Source organism: Rhipicephalus microplus, chromosome 9, assembly GCF_043290135.1.
Source record: "Rhipicephalus microplus isolate Deutch F79 chromosome 9, USDA_Rmic, whole genome shotgun sequence".
NCBI classification, from domain to species: domain Eukaryota; kingdom Metazoa; phylum Arthropoda; class Arachnida; order Ixodida; family Ixodidae; genus Rhipicephalus; species Rhipicephalus microplus.
This window is the reverse complement of record NC_134708.1, coordinates 126,322,427-126,342,944: the sequence shown is the minus strand read 5'-3', so window position 1 is coordinate 126,342,944 and position 20,518 is coordinate 126,322,427.

The window sequence follows — 20,518 nt, the reverse complement described above, 5'->3', positions numbered from 1 at the left end:
TGTATTTTAGTCTCAGCGAACATCGTATCACAGTTGTTCACCAAAAAAATCACCATTTTTTGGATCTCAGGGGATGGGGATGACTGTAGAAGTGTGCTAAGAGTTAATTTCGGGATCGCTGCTTCGACCCCCATCGTCAGTCTATCGGCATAAAGAGCAGCACTTATTCATCGTGTAGAGATATTTTTTCTAACCTTCAGCCTGCTATAAAAAGTATCTCTTAGCCGAAGCCACTTGCTTATTCGAACGCCGATGTTGGTCAAGCTGCGGGGCACGGCGGCACATAAACAATGCAGTCAGACATACATGGCGAAACCCTGCGCTTGTTTAACGCACTTCTTCTTTTGTGTGCCGCCATGGCGCACAGTTTGACTCAGATAAACGCCAATGGGCTCGCCCGGCGCTCTGTGTAAGCTTACTCTCAATTGAGTCAAGCTTTCGCGTTTTTTTTTGTCATGTATACGAGTGCTATGGCTGGTGCTCATCTCGTATGGCAGGTATAATTTTTCACGCCTTCCCATAATATATTTGCTAGGCGCCCCTGCATCACAATTTATTTCTCGATATAATATTCGGAGCAAATTCTTGCATATAAGCTTTTTATTAGTGCGGAATATAGACGTACTTATTATAAAATGGTCTTTGCACACTCTGGCTTCAACGTTCCGTGCTCGAAGGCTATACCTGTCGCTGTGGCTCTCTTTACAGCCATGGCCCACCTCAATTTTCTGGCTTTGTTTCATTGCAATCGATTCATGCGTTTGACTTTCACGCTCGAGTTGGAGCAGCCAATTGCTGAACAACCGACCATGGTTTATCAGGATGAAGATAAACGGGTGACCGCGTGCGCAAATCCTGATAATTCTGAGGCTTGCGACAGAGCGGTTCGTCATCGTGTACTCTTCTCGAACCGGAAGCCGGCAGCAGACGGTGCAACCCACAATTCCTCACTCTTTTACTGGTCACCTATTTGTGACCACTACGTGAAATCGAGGCACCGGATGACGTGACAAAAGCTGACGTAAAAAAGAAATAAGCATCAGAAGACGCCTAAAGCGCACCTTCTCTCCCCCTAGAAGGTGGCGCCGCCACGCCGACCAACCTCCTCGCATATATTGCCGAGCAAACGCTAGAAACTTTAGTCTTTCTCTTTTTTTTCTTTTCATATGTGCCACTCTATTACAAACTAAGTGCATGAATAACCAACTCGCCCGAGCCACAACACTTATGTTCTATTCTAAATGGTTTCGTGGTGCATATCAGGGGGCCGGTCGACACGTCCACCCTTGGATTCAACTCAGCGATTGCATCCCTAATTAACGGTACAGGCGCCACAAGGGCACACAATAGACCACTGTAGCTGTACAATCTGCAAACGTGGAAGCATGCTTAACGGAGCACCATAATGCATTTTATTTTGCCGATAGCTTTTGATCCAGCCCGGCACAAACTTTTAGGAGCGAAGCTCCTTAAGGCGTGGGCTGTGCGTCGGCTGTATGTAGCCACCTCTCGTTTAGTTCTTGCAGTGTCCACTAGATGGCGGTACCGTCTCCTGTATATCGCCTCCTCTCGTTTAGTTCTTGCAGTGTTCACTAGATGTCGGCACCGTCTCCTGCATGTAGCCACCTCTCGTTTAGTTCTTTCAGTGTTCACTAGATGGCGGAACTTGTAGCTGATGATGAAAAGATACAAGATGTTATAAACTAGACGGCGGTACTTGTAGTTGATGATGAAAGATGCGAGATGTTATAAAATAGGAATGATGTCACATATGGCACGTGTCATTGGTGGAAGGCAATCGTTCGATTTAGTGCGGCGACGTACGCTAGGGGGAGCATTGTAATAAAATCGAGTAGGCAAAATGTACGGAAGATTCATGGTTTACCAGGTTTTCCTCCAGAGCTTCGCCCACTCATCATCATTCACTTCGTGGATATGGCGGCACTTTTTTTTCAAGTTTGTTTAGCGCAGAACAAACTACGTAAAGACCATATCTGCTGCCTAAAATCTTGAGAATATGTGACACTTTGTGTGCATATAAAATTGAGACAGATTTTGTGTTCTTTTCTTAAAAAACGCTATCTTTTTGAAGCTGCTTCATAGATAAACCCCTGCGCACATGTCGAACCAGCTTCTACGCTCATATGCGCAGAACATGCGCAGAACAAGGAAACGCGGAGTCATATGCGCAGGTTGCGCCGTTCTTAACGGTCTAATTATGCCCGGAAGGAAGTTAAGCAGGGGTTTCTCCGATGGCGGATTATATAGCCAGCAAACATAATCTAGCTTTCGTGATAACGACAAGTCTAAGAACTGAAGTTGACCATTTCTTGGCCGTTTGCACGTAGTCTCTAGGCACCTGCTGGAAACAAAAATTGCAATGATAAAATTTGTCTCATTCAAATAACTATTTATTTGCTTTTGATTTAGGTACAAAAGTGATTTTTATTTCAACCACCACATGACGGAAATCACATCTCATAATGGACAGAGATGACTATTTTGTGAAATTCATCATACTTTTTCACGTAAAGTTTAACAGCTTGAGAGTACAAAAAATATTTTTTTTCTCAAAATATACCTTCTGTATAGCAAGTATGCACAGCTAAGTTATAAAGTATCATACTGCAACAGAAAAATACAATTATTACACATATTTGCTGAATTCTAGGAAGCGTGTGAGGCCAAAAAATCTCATTATTATTATTCAACTTAAAAGACCCTACACAAGCCGCATTGTTTAACTTGTAGATTGAATTCGGCATAGAAAGGAGTAGTACTTTAAAAAAAAAGATTTTTTCACAAAAAACACCAAAACACCAAAACGGGAAGTTTAGGAGGCAGCCACATCCCCATAAATTGTCTTCTCTTAGAAATGTCTATCCAGCCGTTCATTATTTTGAATGTAGTAAATCAGCAGTGATTTTTTAATACATTTAAGATGGTCGCCAAAATGGCAAGGATGTTTGGGGTAGAGTGACCCAATAACAATCTGTCTCACTATATAATTGTGTCAATGTGTGCCACCCGAAGAACACTAGAATAATTTGCAATTAAACACCTAACTACACACTACTTAATTTTACATGTTACCTGCACTGGATACCCTATAAATGGGCTTGCCGTCTTGTATGCTCAGTGGCATTGTAATTTTGAGCAATATAGATAAGATGTTTATATGTTGTGGCGCATCACATTGCAATCCTTTTAAAAAAGCAATCCTATATATAATGGCACATCTGCAGAAATACACGTGTACCTGCGTTGATGCACACTTAAGCATAGCCCTCAAAATTACTTCGACTTTGTCGATGCATACAACTAATGGGACATTATCGCCTTGGAGCTGCACCTTTCCATTAACCTGAGCGGGCAATCTAGAAGGGTAAACTAAAATTTTACAGACGTAATAAAAATATGAAAATTCAGCCACAGCGCACTTTTTAGGACGGTTATTGCTCAGCATACCCTTTCTTGCATTGCACAGAGCAGTGGAACTCGATGCCTTTAAGTATACTTGCTATAAACTCCGTTTAAACTTACACATAATTGCGAAAGCAGTTAGTCATGCAGGGTGCATACTGTATGTTGAACTCTTTGGGAAAGATTTGGTCATTCTTCTTTGTGTATTTATTCTTTAGGGTTACGGGATGGAATTTATTGTATACTTGAAAGAACAGCCTGGGTCCAGCTCTTTCGAAAGAACCAGTCATCTCAGCAGCTGAAGCTGGTGGTACAAACATCAGTGACAAGCTGTGCTTTTGCAATCGGAATTGTATTAATGATGACATTTCGCTAATCCAGCATCAATCACACCACTGTGACGAATGCTTCGAATTTTTAATGTCTACATGACATATAGTGGGTTGCAAATAAGTCTGTAGAAATATTACAACACTCGCTTACTATTTTACGCGTTTGATTTTTCTGTTGTATATGTACCAATCAACGCGAAACCTCTGAATCATTTGGCCGGCTACCGCAATTGTTTTTGAACGACGTTGTGAATATTTATTGCATTGAAAACAATGGAGTTCTATTAGATTTCAGAGAAAAAACTTTGATCACGTGGGAGATTTCAAAGTTAGGCAGAATGCTGTCGGAGTCCTGTATGTCACACTTCTTGCAGTTTTTCTATAAATGAAGGCAGATGTGAGCATAAGGGTTTCACTTTTTTACTTCGACGTTATGTTCAGTTGATTATTGCGTTACAGCTTACTGATTGCAATGCTGTGGTGTAGTGCGTGCGTGCATGTGTGTGTGTGTGTGTTAAATGCCTGCCCCATCCTAATGTCATTCTCAGCCCAGTCTACCTACACAATATATACACTGGTGTTGTGCAGCTCATTCAAAACCACGGCACCCTATTGGGTCAGCTGCATAAATGCACGTATATAATTGAATTGGTGACACCAGAAAGAAGTGATTCTTGAAATAGGGGAGGATGTAGAGTGGGGTTAAGTGATGCAGTAACTGTCTCTCAGGAAAGGACACTTCAACCGCGACACTTGGGGGAGAAGAGGGAGAAAGGGTAGGGGAAGATTTAAAGGGAAGTGAGAGGAATGGGTCTTAGAGGGGGGGGGGGGTGTAACAGGGGACAAACAGCTAACGCAGGCACGCGCACAAATTGAAGTTCTTCGCTGTCAGGTTGAGTCGGCGTGGTCTAGAGGCGGTCAGCCAGTCGCACAAAACGATGACGTTGAGGACGGCGCGCAGGGCGCACATGATGGGCGAATCCTACCGGGTGAGGAATGCCATGCACTGAAGCAGACGACAGTCTCAGCTGCTTGTAGGAGAGTGCGAGCAGTTCGCGTTCACCGAAGGAGGCTGGGCAGGAGAGGAAAAGATATGCCGAGGCATATACACTCAAAAAAAAAATCGAGTAAAAAGGGCGTCTTTTTGCCCCACAACAATAATCGTCAGCAGGCTTGCGTGCGCTTCCTCTCTTGAAAACTCGGCGCTGGCCACTTTCCTATGGAGAATGCAATGTAACCCTTATGATGGGCATGTTGATCGAGACCGGAATGTACCGGGCGCGGGGCGATAGCGCAAGGATGGAACGCAATATAGATGACGATTATTGTTGTGGGACAAAAAGACTCCCTTTTTACTCACTCTTTATTAGAGTGTAGAGAAGGCGATGTCAAAGGTTTTTCTTTAATCCTGGAGGGCGAGGGCGCACTACGGAGGTGTTGTCGGCGATCAACAGGTCAAACGCAAACGGTCCGGAGCACGAGGAGGAAGGAGCGCTCTTTTGTCGCTAGTGTACCCTCCGGTTGAGAGCATGGTGAAGAGCCGGCGAAAGAGAAAGCCAAAAATTTGGAAGAACCAGGAACAAAAAAAAAATGGCCCTAATCTACATGTTGCACTGTAAATGTCGTCGAAAGACGATAGTCTTGCGTCGGGAGACAGTGAACAAAACGTTTATTTTATGTTCTGCGCAAGAAAACCGGTGAATGGTATTCTGCAGGCGCGGCGTTAGAGTGCCTCGAGCATGTTGCGGAGGCGAACAAGCACATCTAGGCATGCTAGGCACAAGTGCCAACTGGCAGTTATCTTCAAAAACGAAGGCGTGCAGTGCGCGGAGAAAGATGCGTGCCAGTCTCGGAGGTGATAAGGTGTAGAATGCAAAGCGACGAGCAGGTGCCACCACCGTGACGTCGTAGCAAAGCGTTGGAAACACCTTTTTGAGCATCGCGTTGCACTGTCAGCGCAGCGCGATTAAACGCTACATTCCTTAAAGTTACTTGTGTGTGCCTCTTCTAATATAAAGGCAGACAGAAAACATCGAAGCGTTGTTGTGGCACCTCAGGTATGCGCAATAATTGATTTTTAATTGACAATCGCACAACATTGAAGGCTAAACCTTGAGCAATATTGGCGGGCGCTGCGGATGGGGTTGGCCGTTTGGTGCCAGGTATTGTTAGGGTGGACAAACACACAAATGTACTGACTGACAGACAGACAGACCAAAATTTTCCCATCGAAGGTCCCCAAGATTGTCTTTAAAAAAGTGGGAAGCGATTGAAAAACGAGGCTTCATGGGAATACAGACAAGCAAAAAGGTAAGAATGGCCACACGATGAAGTGAACCAAATATGAGAAATAAATTTAGAGGAAAAAATTATTGGGCACAAATCGGTCAACCCAAAAATGGAGATGAACGTGAACGCTGAATGATGAAGATTCGCGAAAAGAAAAAGGTGGCGCCTAGATTATTTTAGAGCCAACAAAAAGCACTAAGTAGGAATTCCCCAAACGGAGCAGCATATGGCACTTGAAGGAGGAAATAAATTTGAAAGGTATGAAGCACTAGGTTAAATCCAAAATGTAACAGGAGATTCGTTTGAAAAAGTCGCCCAGAAGGCTTCTCTGGAGAGTAAAAGTATGAATAATTGTGCAACGAAGAAAGACATAGTACTTGAGATTTTCAATTGTAAAACGCCGAAGGAAAAATTCCTAAGCACACTATACTCCGGGCTGCGATGGGGTGCCCATCTGCCTCATTATTGATTTAGGACATAGCACTAGAGAACCGCTGCTGAAATCCGTAAAGAAAAGTGCTAACGGGAGAAGGTAATACCAGATACGTGGCGGAAAAGTAGAATCAACTTGATCTTTAAAGGCAAGGGAGAAAAAGATAACATTCGCTTTGCTCATTACATCTGTACTAAACAGGTTGGCGATGCAGGTAACGAAATTAAAAATAGCAACATGGACAGATCAAAACAATATTTTTGGGAAACTTCAGGATGAATTTCGAGTCTGCAGGTGGTTAGACGACAGTGTCTTTGTTTTACTCAGTGTGAATAAACATTTACCATGGAAAACAGGCCCTTATACGTACCTTATCAGGACATCACTGGGCCGTATGACAAGGCTAATCAGAAAAATTTGTAGGGCATATAGCAGGAAGTGGAAAAATGTGATGACTGCAGACAGTTTGGAGGGACATGCGCCGAGAAGTTACAGTTTCCATACAAAGGGAAAAAATAAGCGGAATTTACAGCGTTGGAATTAACAAGGAGCTGAGACAGGGATGCTTTTTGTACCTGTTGTACATGGTCCGGATGCTGTACATGGTGAGGTTAAAAAAACTCTAGAAAGTACTAACGTTGGGTTTATTCTGTCACACAAACAGGCTGGCGCGATTCTTGACCAGAAGCTTGTAGGCTTTCTTTATGCCGACTATATTGTCATATTTGCGGACAGTCACGACGATATACAGCGGCTGGCAGATATATGTGGAATGCCAGGCTCTAGAACTGGGATATAGTGCAACAAATTGTTGATTCATGATATTCAATGATCACAAAGACCAGGTGATGTCAATACAGCACCAATAAATACCGAGTGTAAGCGAGTACCGGTACCTCGGAGTGTTACTAAATTATGAAGGTAGATATGTGGAGGTATAGAAAAAAGCATCAGTCACAAAGGGGATGAGGAATGTTGCAATAATCAAACACAGAACGTTATGTGCATACAACGGGCGCGAAGGGCTTCGAAGTCTGTGGAAAGGCGTAATGATTCCAGGGCTTACATTTGGGAACTCAGTGGTGTGCATGTGAGAGTTGCAATAAGGAATGGATGTAAATCAAACGACTGTGGGACGCCTCGCGTTGGGCGCTGATAGGAAAACGACTAATGAGGCTGTAAAGGGGGATATGGGATGGGCATACATTGAAGTAAGGAAAGCTCAGAGCAAAATGAGATTTGAAGAGAAACTTAGGAAAATGAAGGAGAGTAGATGGACAGAGAAGGTGTTCAAATAAAAGTAATGGAAGAATGTGAACATGAAACAGAGGAAAAGAACAAAGAGGCTAACCAGTAAATATACGGCTGGCTATGTGGGCAACATGGCAACAAGGAGAATGAAGCCAAAAGTCAGAGAGGCGGAAAAGATTGCTTGGATGACAGCGATGAAAAAGAAGCCGGCCCTCAGTAACTACCGAAAGGGCAGGAACGAAATAAGGTGAGAGATGATTTGTGATAATTCAAGAAGAATCACTTGACTGTTCGAAGCGAGATCAAGTTGCCTTCGAACGCGTAGTCGTGAAGCGATATTCAAGAAAAAAGAGGAAAAGGTACATGTTCTGGGGGAGCTAAGAAAACGTTGGAACATGTCCTGATCGAATGCGGTGATATACACCCAGGTATACGTGTGCGTACAAGCCTACATGAGGCTTTGGGCTTTAGGGACAAGCATGGAAACCTGAACACGTCCGCGATAGAAGCATGTAAGAGACGGTAAGAGTATAGGTGGCAGAGAGGTAGAGATAAAAGACAAAAATAGCGGGAAGATGAGGTCATTCTGCATAAAGACGCAGAGAGATAGAACATAAATTTACATTTTTTTTTTTGCTTCGATAAGTTCGATATATTCGAAGTATATAAGGCATTAGGCCAAAACAAAAAGTTTTCTTTTCATTTTTTTTCTTGCTAGGCTGGAGACACTCATGTAAGACCCGTATTCACAAACGCTCCTCCACTTGACCCTTCACTCGAAACGCTCCTTAAGTGGCGTTTTCCCATTCACAAACCGCCCTTCACTTGAAACACTTCCTTCACTTGAAAAAATCTTGAGCGTTTCCTCGAGATTGTCAAGGAAGCGATCGAGCTACCTTGAATCGTCCCTCGAGTGAAATATTTGCGCCAGCATCGAGTCCATGGCGGAGCCCGTCTCACTTTCACGGCGTTTCTCGATCAAGTAGGCTGCCACCGCCGCGTTCTTTCGACAATGACGGTGCGCGTTTACTACGGAGCTGTCTTCGAACGGTTCAGCAACGGCTACTGTGGCGCCGGGACAAGCGGGCGTGGTGTCAAGAGGAGCACTCACCAGTGCCGTGATGTGTTGCGTTCCTTGCATGAGCCAGTGGATTACCTGCCTTCGGGTGTGCGTATACACCTCGTGCGAGTGCTCCATGACTTACTGCAGATTCCAGTGCTTTGGAGTGTTTTGATGAAGCTCGCACACCGCATCAGTTCAAGCGTGGTGCGAAAGCTCGACAAGCAAGCGGCATAGCAAACTTTTGATGCGCTGGGTTCACCGTACCTTAGAGTGGCTTCCTCTCCGGTGAACCTTTGCAGCCCTAGCCGAAATTTACGACGAAGCACACCTCCGTTAGACGACCATCTGTACCAATGAGAAGGTAAGTTTTTCTGTGTTTTTTTATTTTTTTTCTGCTTCGGTCAGATTACTACTAAAGACAGTTTAGGAAAAGCACAACACAATACATTGGGCGCAATGAGTGTGCTGCTGTAGCTACTACGCGTGAAACATAGCTTCTTTATACAGTGTCTATGCAGCTCATAATACCAATGAACAACCAAGTACACATTTTGGGGATCAAGCAGATGATCATGCTCTGTGAAACCTGCATGTACGCAAAAGTGCGTCGAGTGTCGTATGAAATGGCAAACATACGAAATATAAATACAGCAGATACATAATGAGATTGTTTTTTAACCCCATTCCTACTTCCCGAAGAAGAATTGCTGGCTATGGCACTGATTCGTGCAATTAGATAATGAAATTATATACCCATATGCCTGGTCAGCTGCCCAAGTGCCTGAGCCAAACATCTGTCAAAATAGTCAAAGCTCAATACTTCAACCATGTCTGTTCTTGAACGCAAGATATACCAATGGATGTGTGCACAGCTAGAATTAAAGAAAAATGCGGCTTTTGTATCCAAGCTTTTACGTTTTTCTAATAGTATTTTTTGCCTCTTTTGTTCAGGGGACCAGCTGCCGACAGAAGAACACAGAGAAAAGGCCTCCTAGAATCTGCCGTATTATCAATGCATTGCAGAGTTTGCATGACTGTATACAAAAGCACAAAAACAGCAGTGGATGCGTGCAGCTACACTGCATTAGGCGCGCTATGGTGTCTACTTCCTGAATCTTATTTATGATGTCCTCCGACCTCGTACTTTATTGTACATTGTGTAGGTTGCATATGTTTGATTGATGAAAACTTTTCATTTGCATTCTTATGTTTGCCACGTTGCTCCTCATCAGCCACATGTAATAAAGGTTCATTTGCCATTCACAACTTCTGTTTTGTTCATTTATCAATACATAACTATCGTCGTGTTTGTCTTTTCATGATGAGACAGGACTGCAAAAACCACTTTTCCGATTCTACAGAAAAGCAGTTCTAGGAAAATCAAACTTGTTTTATATAAAGCAGCACCACTCCTCTTCCACGGAACTGAGATGGCGTGGTTCTAACGGGTAGACGTGCTAATGATGCAGCAATAGCCGATATTTTATTTACAGGGTTCTGACCAGATGTATCCGGGATGACTGCAATACTCTTGAACATTTTTCACTGCTGTGTTGCACTGGTCTTCAATAAATCAGCAGAGTAAAATACTCTGTTTCTTGATGACACTTTCTCGAAGGTTTAGAGAACCCACAGGATCGATTTTAAAACAGAACAGCGTCAAAAGTCAGACGCGGCTTCAATTTTATGATTTCCAAAAAAATAAAACATCCCCTATAAATTATGTTGTGCCGGGGCTTTGGAATGCAGCACAGACACCACGATCCTTTTTAAAAGGTATTTGCAGTAATTATGTTCTGCAAATAAAATCCAAAACATTAGTGTGAAGGTCATTCATGCACTTACGAATGTGCTTCTGAGCACGCAGATTAATGAGACGGAAAAAAATTTAAGACTTTACCACTGTGCAAACTTGGAGACAAAAGCTACACAGATTTAAAGGTTACGTCTATGTGAATCTGTCAAATTAGACGCATCCACAGATGCAGGGCAAATAGACGAACAACGCAAAAACAATAACTGATTCCTTGGGAGTTTAAAATGTTAACGTTGACATACACACACAGACACACACCAGTCCCTGTTAACCGACTATATATGCTGATAAATGCTCACAATGCAATTTTTTGCCAATAGCTAAAGAAATGCACACGATCGTATTTCCAAACTTGCGTAGCAATCTAATTCCAACGCTAACGCTCAGCCACGAGTATAACATGCCTAGTTTTTAACGCTACCCTGGTATAACCTTGAATAGCAGGTGCGAGCATAGTCTTCCAAATTTCCAATTATACACAGAGGAACAACTACGAAAGCTCCACGTTGAAATTCTCAGTAAATGCGAAGAATGAACATTGCACAGGCCCCTAAAATTAGGAACTGTGCACGTACTGCCGTAGCGAAAAGGAGTTTACGTACGAGTAATCCTTATACATAATGTGGTGGTGAATACTAAAAGTACGCCAATATATTCTGATATGTAGTAAAAAAAAACTCACCCCACCACGTTATACATCCGGTGGCTACATCAGTGATCAGAAGGCTCTCAGTAAAGCGAAAGTAAACAAAGCAACAAACCATATGTTCTGCCTCCTGTCATCACTCACGTAGTTCGTTAGTCACCCCGGCGAAAGTAGGCTCTCAAACGACACACACGAAGACACTACCGTAAGTATAAACTGCAATTAATAGATGCATACGAGACGAAATAAACTAAGCCCATAGAAACATTCAGCAGCAGACAAAACGCCATCAGCTGTTCGTTCAGCTGCCTGGGCGCAACCGTTGCCAGACTTGAAGCGGGGGTTTCGCTAACTATACCGGCTCAAGGCTTAGGGAAACCACGCTACCGCTCTAAATGCATGAATTTTGCTGTAATGACAATTTTTAAGAAAGAATAACTAGAAAAAGCGTCCTTTTAACGTACAGATATAGGTAATTAACGTACAGGTATAGGTAATTTAACGTACAGGTATAGGTAAGGTGCGGCGATGGCGTAGTGGTTAGAGCATCCGCCTCGCATGCAAGAGGTCCATGGTTCAAATCCTGGTGCCGCGCAGTTCCCAACCAGAAAAAAAAATCCGCGTGTTGATGGAACTGCATTGAGAGGCCAGGGGTGCGGCCTCACCGGTAACCATCGCCGGGAACGCACTCCCTCACCATAGAAGGATTGCCCGCCCTGGTGCAGTATCTGGCCACTACCTCCCACATGCATACGTCAAATAACTCACGGCCCTCAGTTCCCAGCAGCTGCGAAGCAACTGACCATGGCGGCGGTCAAATCTGCAACGCAGCAGAGGGTGCTAAGAATCTCTGGAATACAGGCCACCTTTGGAACCTGAACTTGGCAACGTTTAACGCTAGAACCTTATCTAGTGAGGGAAGTCTAGCTGTACTATTCGAGGAGCTAGAGGGTGGTAAGTGGGATATAATAGGGCTCAGTGAGGTTAGGAGGACACATGAGGCCTATATGGTGCTACAGAATGGGCACGTCCTTTGCTATCGGGGCTAGGCAGACAGAAGAGAACTGGAAGTGGGGCTCCTAATTCACAGAAACATAGCTGGCAACATAGAAGAATACTATACCATTAATGAAAGGGTGGTAGGTATTGTAAATAAACTGAATAAAAGATACAAGATGAAGATAGTACAGGCTTACGCGCCTACATCCAGCCATGATGACGCTTCAGTTGAAAGCTTCTATGAAGACGTGCAATCGGCAATGAGTAAGGTAAAAACACAGTATACTATAGTGACGGGCGACTTTAATGCAAAGGTAGGGAAGAAGCAGGCTGGAGACCAGGCAGTAGGAGATTATGGCATCGGCACTAGAAACGCCAGAGGAGAGCTACTAGTAGAATTCGCAGAACGCAATAATTTGCGGATTTTGAATACTTTCTACCGAAAACGAGAAAACCGAAAGTGGACATAGAGGAGCCCTAATGGCGAAAATAAGAACGAAATAGACTTTATAATGACTGCACAATCAGGAATCGTGCAGGATGTGGAAGTGGTTGGAAAGGTACGATGCAGTGACCATAGAATAGTACGGTCTCGAATCCGCCTAGACTTGAAGAAGGAACGACAGACACTGATACGCAAGAAGCCAATCAATGAGCTATCACTGGGAGGGAAAGTACAGGAATTCAGAGTGTCGCTGCAGAACAGGTACTCGGCTCTTAGTGAGGAAACCAACCTTAGCGTAGATACAATGAATGATAATCTAACGAGTATCATTACGGAGTGTGCAGTGGAAGTTGGAGGCAGGGTAGTTAGACAGGACACTGGCAAGCTTTCCCAGGGAACGAAAAACCTAATTAAGAAGCGTCAAAGCATGAAAGTGTCAAGTACAACAGACAAAATAGAACTGGCAGAGCTTTCAAAGTTGATTAATAGGCGTAAAGTATGCGATGTAAGAAGGTATAACATGGAGAGAATTGAACACGCTCTGAAAAACGGAGGAAGCGTCAAAGCAGTTAAGAGGAAACTTAGGATAGGCAAAAGTCGGATGTATGCACTAAGGGACAAAGAAGGCAAAATAACTACCAATATGGATAGGATAGTTAAAATAGCGGAGGAGTTTTACAGAGATCTGTACAGTAGCCGGGACAACCACGACCTAATACTATAAGAACTAGCAGTAACCCAGATGACACCCCACCAGTAATAATCGAAGAAGTCAGAAAAGCTTTGGAGAGCATGCAAAGAGGCAAAGCTGCTGGTGAGGATCAGGTAACATCAGATCTGCTGAAAGATGGAGGACAGATTGTGTTAGAAAAACTAGCCACCCTGTTTACGAGGTGTCTCCTGACGGGAAGGGTACCGGAGTCTTGGAGGAATGCTAACATCATCTTAATACATAAGAAAGGAGATGACAAGGACTTGAAGAATTACAGGCCGATCAGCTTGCTCTCCGTAGTATACAAGCTATTTACAAAGGTAATTGCTAACAGAGTAAAGAAAACATTAGAATTCAATCAACCAAAGGAACAAGCAGTATTTCGAACAGGCTACTAAACAATTGACCACATTCATACTATCAATCAGATAAAAGAGAAATGCTCAGAGTATAACCAACCACTATACATAGCCTTCATAGATTACGAGAAGGCGTTTGATTCAGTAGAAATATCAGCCGTCATGCAGACACTGCGGAATCAGGGCGTAGATAAAGTATATATAAACATTCTGGAAGAAATCTACAGGGGATCAACTGCTACCATAGCGCTTCATAAAGGAAGCAACAGAATACCAATCAAGAAGGGTGTAAGGCAGGGGGACACAATCTCCCCAATGCTATTTACCGCGTGCTTACAGGAGGTTTTCAGAAACCTAGAATGGGAACAGTTAGGGATAAGAGTAAATGGAGAATACCTTAGTAACCTGCGTTTCGCCGATGACATTGCATTGCTGAGTAACTCAATGGACGAATTGCAACTCATGATTACGGAGTTAGACAAGGAGAGCAGAAAGGTGGGTCTTAAGTTTAATCTGCAGAAAACGAAAGTAATGTACAACAACCTCGGAAAGAAGCAGCGCTTCGAGATAGGTAATAGTGCACTTGAAGTTGTAAAAGACTATGTCTACTTAAGGCAGGTAATAACCGCAGAGCCTTACCACGAGATTGAAGTAACTAGAAGAATAAGAATGGAGTGGAGTACATTCGGCAAGCACTCTCAAATTATGACAGGTAGATTGCCACTATCCCTTAAGAGGGCGGTATATAACAGCTGTATCTTGCCGGTACTTAGCTACGGAGCAGAAACCTGGACGCTTACAAAGAGGGTTCAGCTTAAATTGAGGACGACGCAGTGAACAATGGAAAGAAAAAGTGTAGGTGTAACCTTAAGAGACAAGAAGAGAGCGGAGTGGATTAGGGGACAAACGGGGGTTAAGGATATCATAGTTGAAATAAAGAAGAGGAAATGGACATGGGCCGGGCATGTAGCGCGTAGACAGGATAACCGCTGGTCATTAAGGGTAACTAACTGGATTCCCAGAGAAGGGAAGCGGGTTAGGGGGAGACAGAAGGTTAGGTGGGCAGACGAGATTAAGTAGTTTGCGGGTATAAATCGGCAGCAGCAAGCACAGGACCGGGTTAACTGGCGGAACATGGGAGAGGCCTTTGTCCTGCAGTGCACGTAGTCAGGCTGATGATGATGATGATAGGTAATTCTTAACCACAATTACGAATACTCTCGTTATCAGGCACTTTTCTCAGCGCATGCAGTTCACTCATGTGAAGGGAGCATTCCCAAGGCCTCCCTTGGCGAAGGAAATGTGGAGGAGCGTTCATGAAACGCATTGGCCCCTTGAGTGGAGGAGCAAGCTCCACCTTGACTTTGTCAAGTCAAGGGGAGCCCTTGAGTGAAGGAGCGTTTGTGAATACGGGCCTTAGGGAAACCATGCTACTAGTTTAAATGCGTGTTTAAATGCATGTTTGTTAAGAAACAGTGCTGCAGTGCGAATACATCAAAATTAAAAACAGCTATTTCACATTTTAAGGCCAGAACAAAGCAAGCAAAACAACATTTCTTAGAAGTAACGCTACCGTTATTCATTACTGGTAACCCACAAAGGTTCTGGAAGCATTTCAGCCCTAGAAAAAACAGCAGTCCTGAACTTTCGTTGCAACAGAAAACGGCGAAATCTAATATGTACAACAACTATTTCCACTCTGTTTTTACTTAAGATGACGGGAAAATTCCTCAGCTTGCACACATGAATAATATTGGAATCAGCCCTATAGATGTAGTTGATGAAGGAATACTTTCTTTTTTGCTCGACCTAGACCCCAAAAAATCTTTGTGACCAGATGACATGCTCAATCCCTTTCTTGAGCGATATACCGAATGGTGCAGCAAATACCTTGCATGGTTTTCCGCAAATCTCTCGCTGTAGCAAAACTTCCAGACGACTGCAAAAAAGCTAAAATAGCACCGATTCCCAAAGCAGGAAATAGCGATAATTCTTCAAACTTTAGGCCAATATCTTCAACCAGCACGTCATGAAAAATATTAGAACATATATTTTTGAAACACTTGACCGTTTTTTAGAAGGTAATGGTGTTTTGTCATCTTGCCAGCACGAGTTTCACAGCAGATTATCGACTACCACGCAACTAACAGAAGTTGTTCACGATTTAGCATTACCTATTATTAACTGCACGCAAACGGATATCATACTATTAGACTTTGCAAAAGCGTTTGATTCCGTATGCCTCAACAAATTAATTGCAAAACTTTGAAGTAATATTGGAGATGAAATATTAACAAATTGGTTAAGGACTTCTTAACTAATCGTTCACAATGTGTCCTGTATGACCATGTACTATCAGAAAACTTGCCGGCTACGTCCGGAGTACCACAAGGCTCCGTTTTGGGGCCTTTGTTATTTCTTGTTTTATTAACGATATCACAGACAGTATCTCTTGCACCATTAGGCTTTTTGCCGACGACTGCATTATAGACAAAGAAATTAACAGTCATTCAGATCACCTTGCACTAAGCGATTCTTTATACAATCTTTCCAACTGGTGCGACATGTGGCAAATATTGATCAACACCAAAAAAACAGTTTGCATGACGATAACCCAAAAAAAAAGAAGCTATCCAGAATGACTACAGCATTAAAGGCACCAGGCTTGAAAAAGTGAATGCGCACAAATATTTAGGCGTCACGATAACGTCAAGCCTCAGATGGGATGCGCACATTTCTAACATTACTTCGATTGCTATGCGCAAGCTCTTTTATCTTCGCAGATGCCTTCGGTTGGCCCCTCACTCAACCAAGCTTTTAGCCTATACTACTTACGTAAGCCCGGTATTAGAATATGATAACACAGTATGGTTTCCTTATACAATCACTAACATTCAAAAGCTAGAAAATGTACAGAGGAAGGCAGCAAGATTTATCTGCAACAAATATAAACGAACTGATTCTCCTACAAATACGTTAGCAAGCTCTGGCCTCCAAACACTTGCGATTCGAGAAAAACAAGCGCACCTTGAATTCTTTTTTCAGCTACTTCACAACCATTATAAAATTGACCCATCATTGTAAATCTGTCCGTCAGACTCCCGCGTTATTAGGCACAAACATTCATACACACTGAAAGAGTACTCTTACCGCAATGACACGTTCAAGCACTCCTTTTTTCCACTTGCCATAAGGGAATGGAACTGTTTGGATTCCTCCTTAACTAGTGCGAAATCGGTATCCGACTTTGCACTAAAATTAGAAAATATGTTCTCTTAACACGGCAATACTCGCATTACCATAAGCATTGCGCCACCAGTGAAAGCGTATTAGTGGAGTGCACAAGTGTTAGCTGGAGTGTTTGGAAGTTTGCTATTTGTTTGCCTGTGTACCACTGCACTTCATGCAAAATTTCTCTTCTTTTTGGTGATGGTTCTTTTGTCTTTGCAGATGTAAACAATTTGTATATTTTTCGCTCTTATACTTTGTGATGACTGTCGTTTCACTACATTCCTGTTTCTGTTTTCTGCGCTGTTAATGTACCACCTGCATGTACAATCTGTACGCCCACCTGCTATGGTCTCGGAATGAGACTGGCAGTATTAAAAATAAATGAATAAATAAATAAATTGATAATTGTATTTTGCTGTAATGTCAATTTATAAAAGAAGAATGGGTAAGAAAAGCGTTCATTTATTATAGAGAGATAGGCATTTCTTAACCACAATTGCAAATAGTGTCGTCATCAGGCGGTTTTTTTTTTGGCCCATGCAGTTCACTCAAGTGGAGGGAGCATTTCCGAGGCCTCCCTTGGCGAAGGCAGTGTGCAGGAGCGTTTATGAAATGCAGCGGCTCCTTGAGTGGAGGAGCATGCTCCGCGTTGACTTCGTCAAGTCGAGGGGAGCCCTTGAGTGAAGGAGCGTTTGTGAATACAGGCCTTAGAATTTGAGGTCAAAAAAAAACTTGACGAGTTAGAGAACAGAAGTCGACGAAATAACTTGATTATTCTTGGCCTAGGGGAAGAAGGTAACGAAACGACTGATGACCTTACTGAAATGATAAAAAAGGACTCATTTGAAGGAAACCTAGGAGTGAATGTCAGTGACATAGAAAGATGGCACAGATTGGAGAAAAAGACTGGCAAAGAACGCCCAGTAATTATAAAAATACTTGATTACCGAGACTAGTTAGCTATTCTACAGAAGTGTTCCAAGCTTAATGGCACTGAGCTGTCGATAAGTGAAGACTTTTCCGCTCGTGTTCGTGATATCAGAACAAAATTGTGGCAAGTTCATCGCGCGAGCGTGCAAATGGATCTAAAGTGAAGTTAGTTTTTCATATATAAACGTTGATGGAAAGTTTTTTGTTAGGATGATAATAGGAATAGAAAATATAAGTTATCTAACCAAAATAAGGTTCGGGGAACCTAGATGAATAATGTTTAGTGGTGTTAAATGTAAATTGCCACAGTATTGATAATAAGGCTGGGAAGTTGGAAGGCATGCTTTTAGCACATGACCCAGATATTGCATTACTAACTGAGACATGGCTACGAGATGATGTTTTTGATAGTGAGTTTGTGCCGAAAAATTACAGAGTGTTCCGTAAGGATCGAGATTCGTGGGGAGGGGGCGTTGCTATTCTTTTTTCGGAATAATACACGTGTTTTAAAAATGCCAGACGTTCAAGACATAGAAAGCATCTTTTGTAATGTGCATATAAGCAACATTGAATATCTTATTGGTGTCGTTTACAGGCCACCAATTGCTTCTCTTAATGTTATTGCAAAGCTTAAAGATACCTTCATTTTCGTGTAAAAACCGAAGATAAATTAATCATAGCGGAAGATTTTAATATGTCAAATATTAAGGGGTAAATGCTTATATCAGACCCATGTCAAGCTGTGGATACCCAAATATTCGATATCATTTATCAATACGATTTGACGCAAACAGTCACCGACCCTACCAGAATAGATCAGGGGACGAAATCTATTCTATATATATATTTTGTAAGTGGCAATATAAAATAAACCATGTTGAGCAACGTCACAAATGGCATATCAGATCACAAGGCTGTGGTACTGGAGCTAATGGGAGTTGCACTTAGCCAGCAAGAATGGTGAAGAAATTTCCCAATTTTTCCAAAGCAGATGATGAATCTATAATTGATGTTCTGGCCTTTGAATATGATCGTTTCAATACAGGTAATCGTAGCGTTGAAGAACTGTGGCTTTGCTTTAGGAGAATGATTGAAGATTGTGCGCAGCATTTCATCCTTTTAATTACAAAGAAAGTAGAAAATCACAATCCCTGGATAACAAGAGAGATGTTACAGCTGAAGCGAAAGTTGAAACGGTTAAAAAAAAGATTGAACAAGGCTAACAGTCCTAATTTAAATTTAATCATTTGCAATATACGTGAAGAAATCAAAGAAAGATCTTTTCGTGACAAAGAAATGTAAGTTAACGAAAAATTGCCGTCATTTATTGAAACATGTCCAAGAAAATTTCGGAAAGAGGTCACTCTGGGCACGTGATCTACCGATGTATTTCTCTTAGATGGAAAATTAAAGAGTGCTGAAAAAGCTGCCTGTATGGCCTTTAATAACTATTTCAACAGCGTCTATACAAAAGATAATAATCATCCCCCACCTTTCGATGCAAACCTACAACCAATATCAGATGTGACTATTTCTGAAGAGTATCTTTAATTTGGCTGCTGATGATGATGATCTTTAATTTAATGCTAAATCTGGATGTTAAAAGATCTGTTGGACTAGATGACATACCGAATGCCTTCTTAAAACGGTACGCAGAGTGGTGCAGGAAATATTTGTTGGTGTTGTATACTAGGTCTTTGAACGAAGGGGTACTCCCTGAGGACTAGAAAATTGCCCGAATAAGGCCTCTACACAAAGCAGGTGGTCAAACTCAAATAAAGAATTATCGACCAGTTTCGTTTACCTCCACAGCTTGTAAAATTCTCGAGCACGCACTTCGCAAACACATTGTTACATTTTTGATGAACACAAAGTACTAACAAAAGCGCAACATGGATTTAGATGTGGCTATTTTACCACTACACAGCTGGTTGAAACCATCCACGATTTTGCTACCGCACTAAATGAAGATGAACAGCTAGATGCCATTTTTATCGACTTTCAAAAGGCCTTTGATAAAGTTTCGCATAAAAAATTACGTCATAAATTGCAATATATCTTGAAAATACCGAAACTTAAAGTATGAATATGAGCGTATCTTGAAAACAGGCAACAATGTGTTTCACCTAATGACAGCTGATCAAGCAAATTTCCCGTGGATTTTGGCGTACCCCAGGGTTCGGTCCTCGGACCTCTTTTATTTCCATTATATGTGATTAATATAAGAAATGACCTTTCTGTAAGTGTAAAGCTTTATGCTGATGATTGTGTGTTATACACAAAAGTAACAGCTGCTGGGGATCAGAGAAGGCTCAATAATCAATTTATCAAGGTCGTCTCTTGGTGCCAGGAATGGCAAATATCAATTATTTACAACAAAACTGTTTATATGAAAAACACACTAAAAGAAATTTTTTCATGTTATCAGTACGGCACAAATAGCGCCAATCTTACAGGAGTTACAGAGTACAAGTACCTTGGATTATGGATAACTAATGATCTAAACTGGAACAAGCACACTGACATAACTGTGTCGTGTATGCTACGCATGCGTCGCATGTAGCAGCTCCAGTGACAGACTGCGAAAAT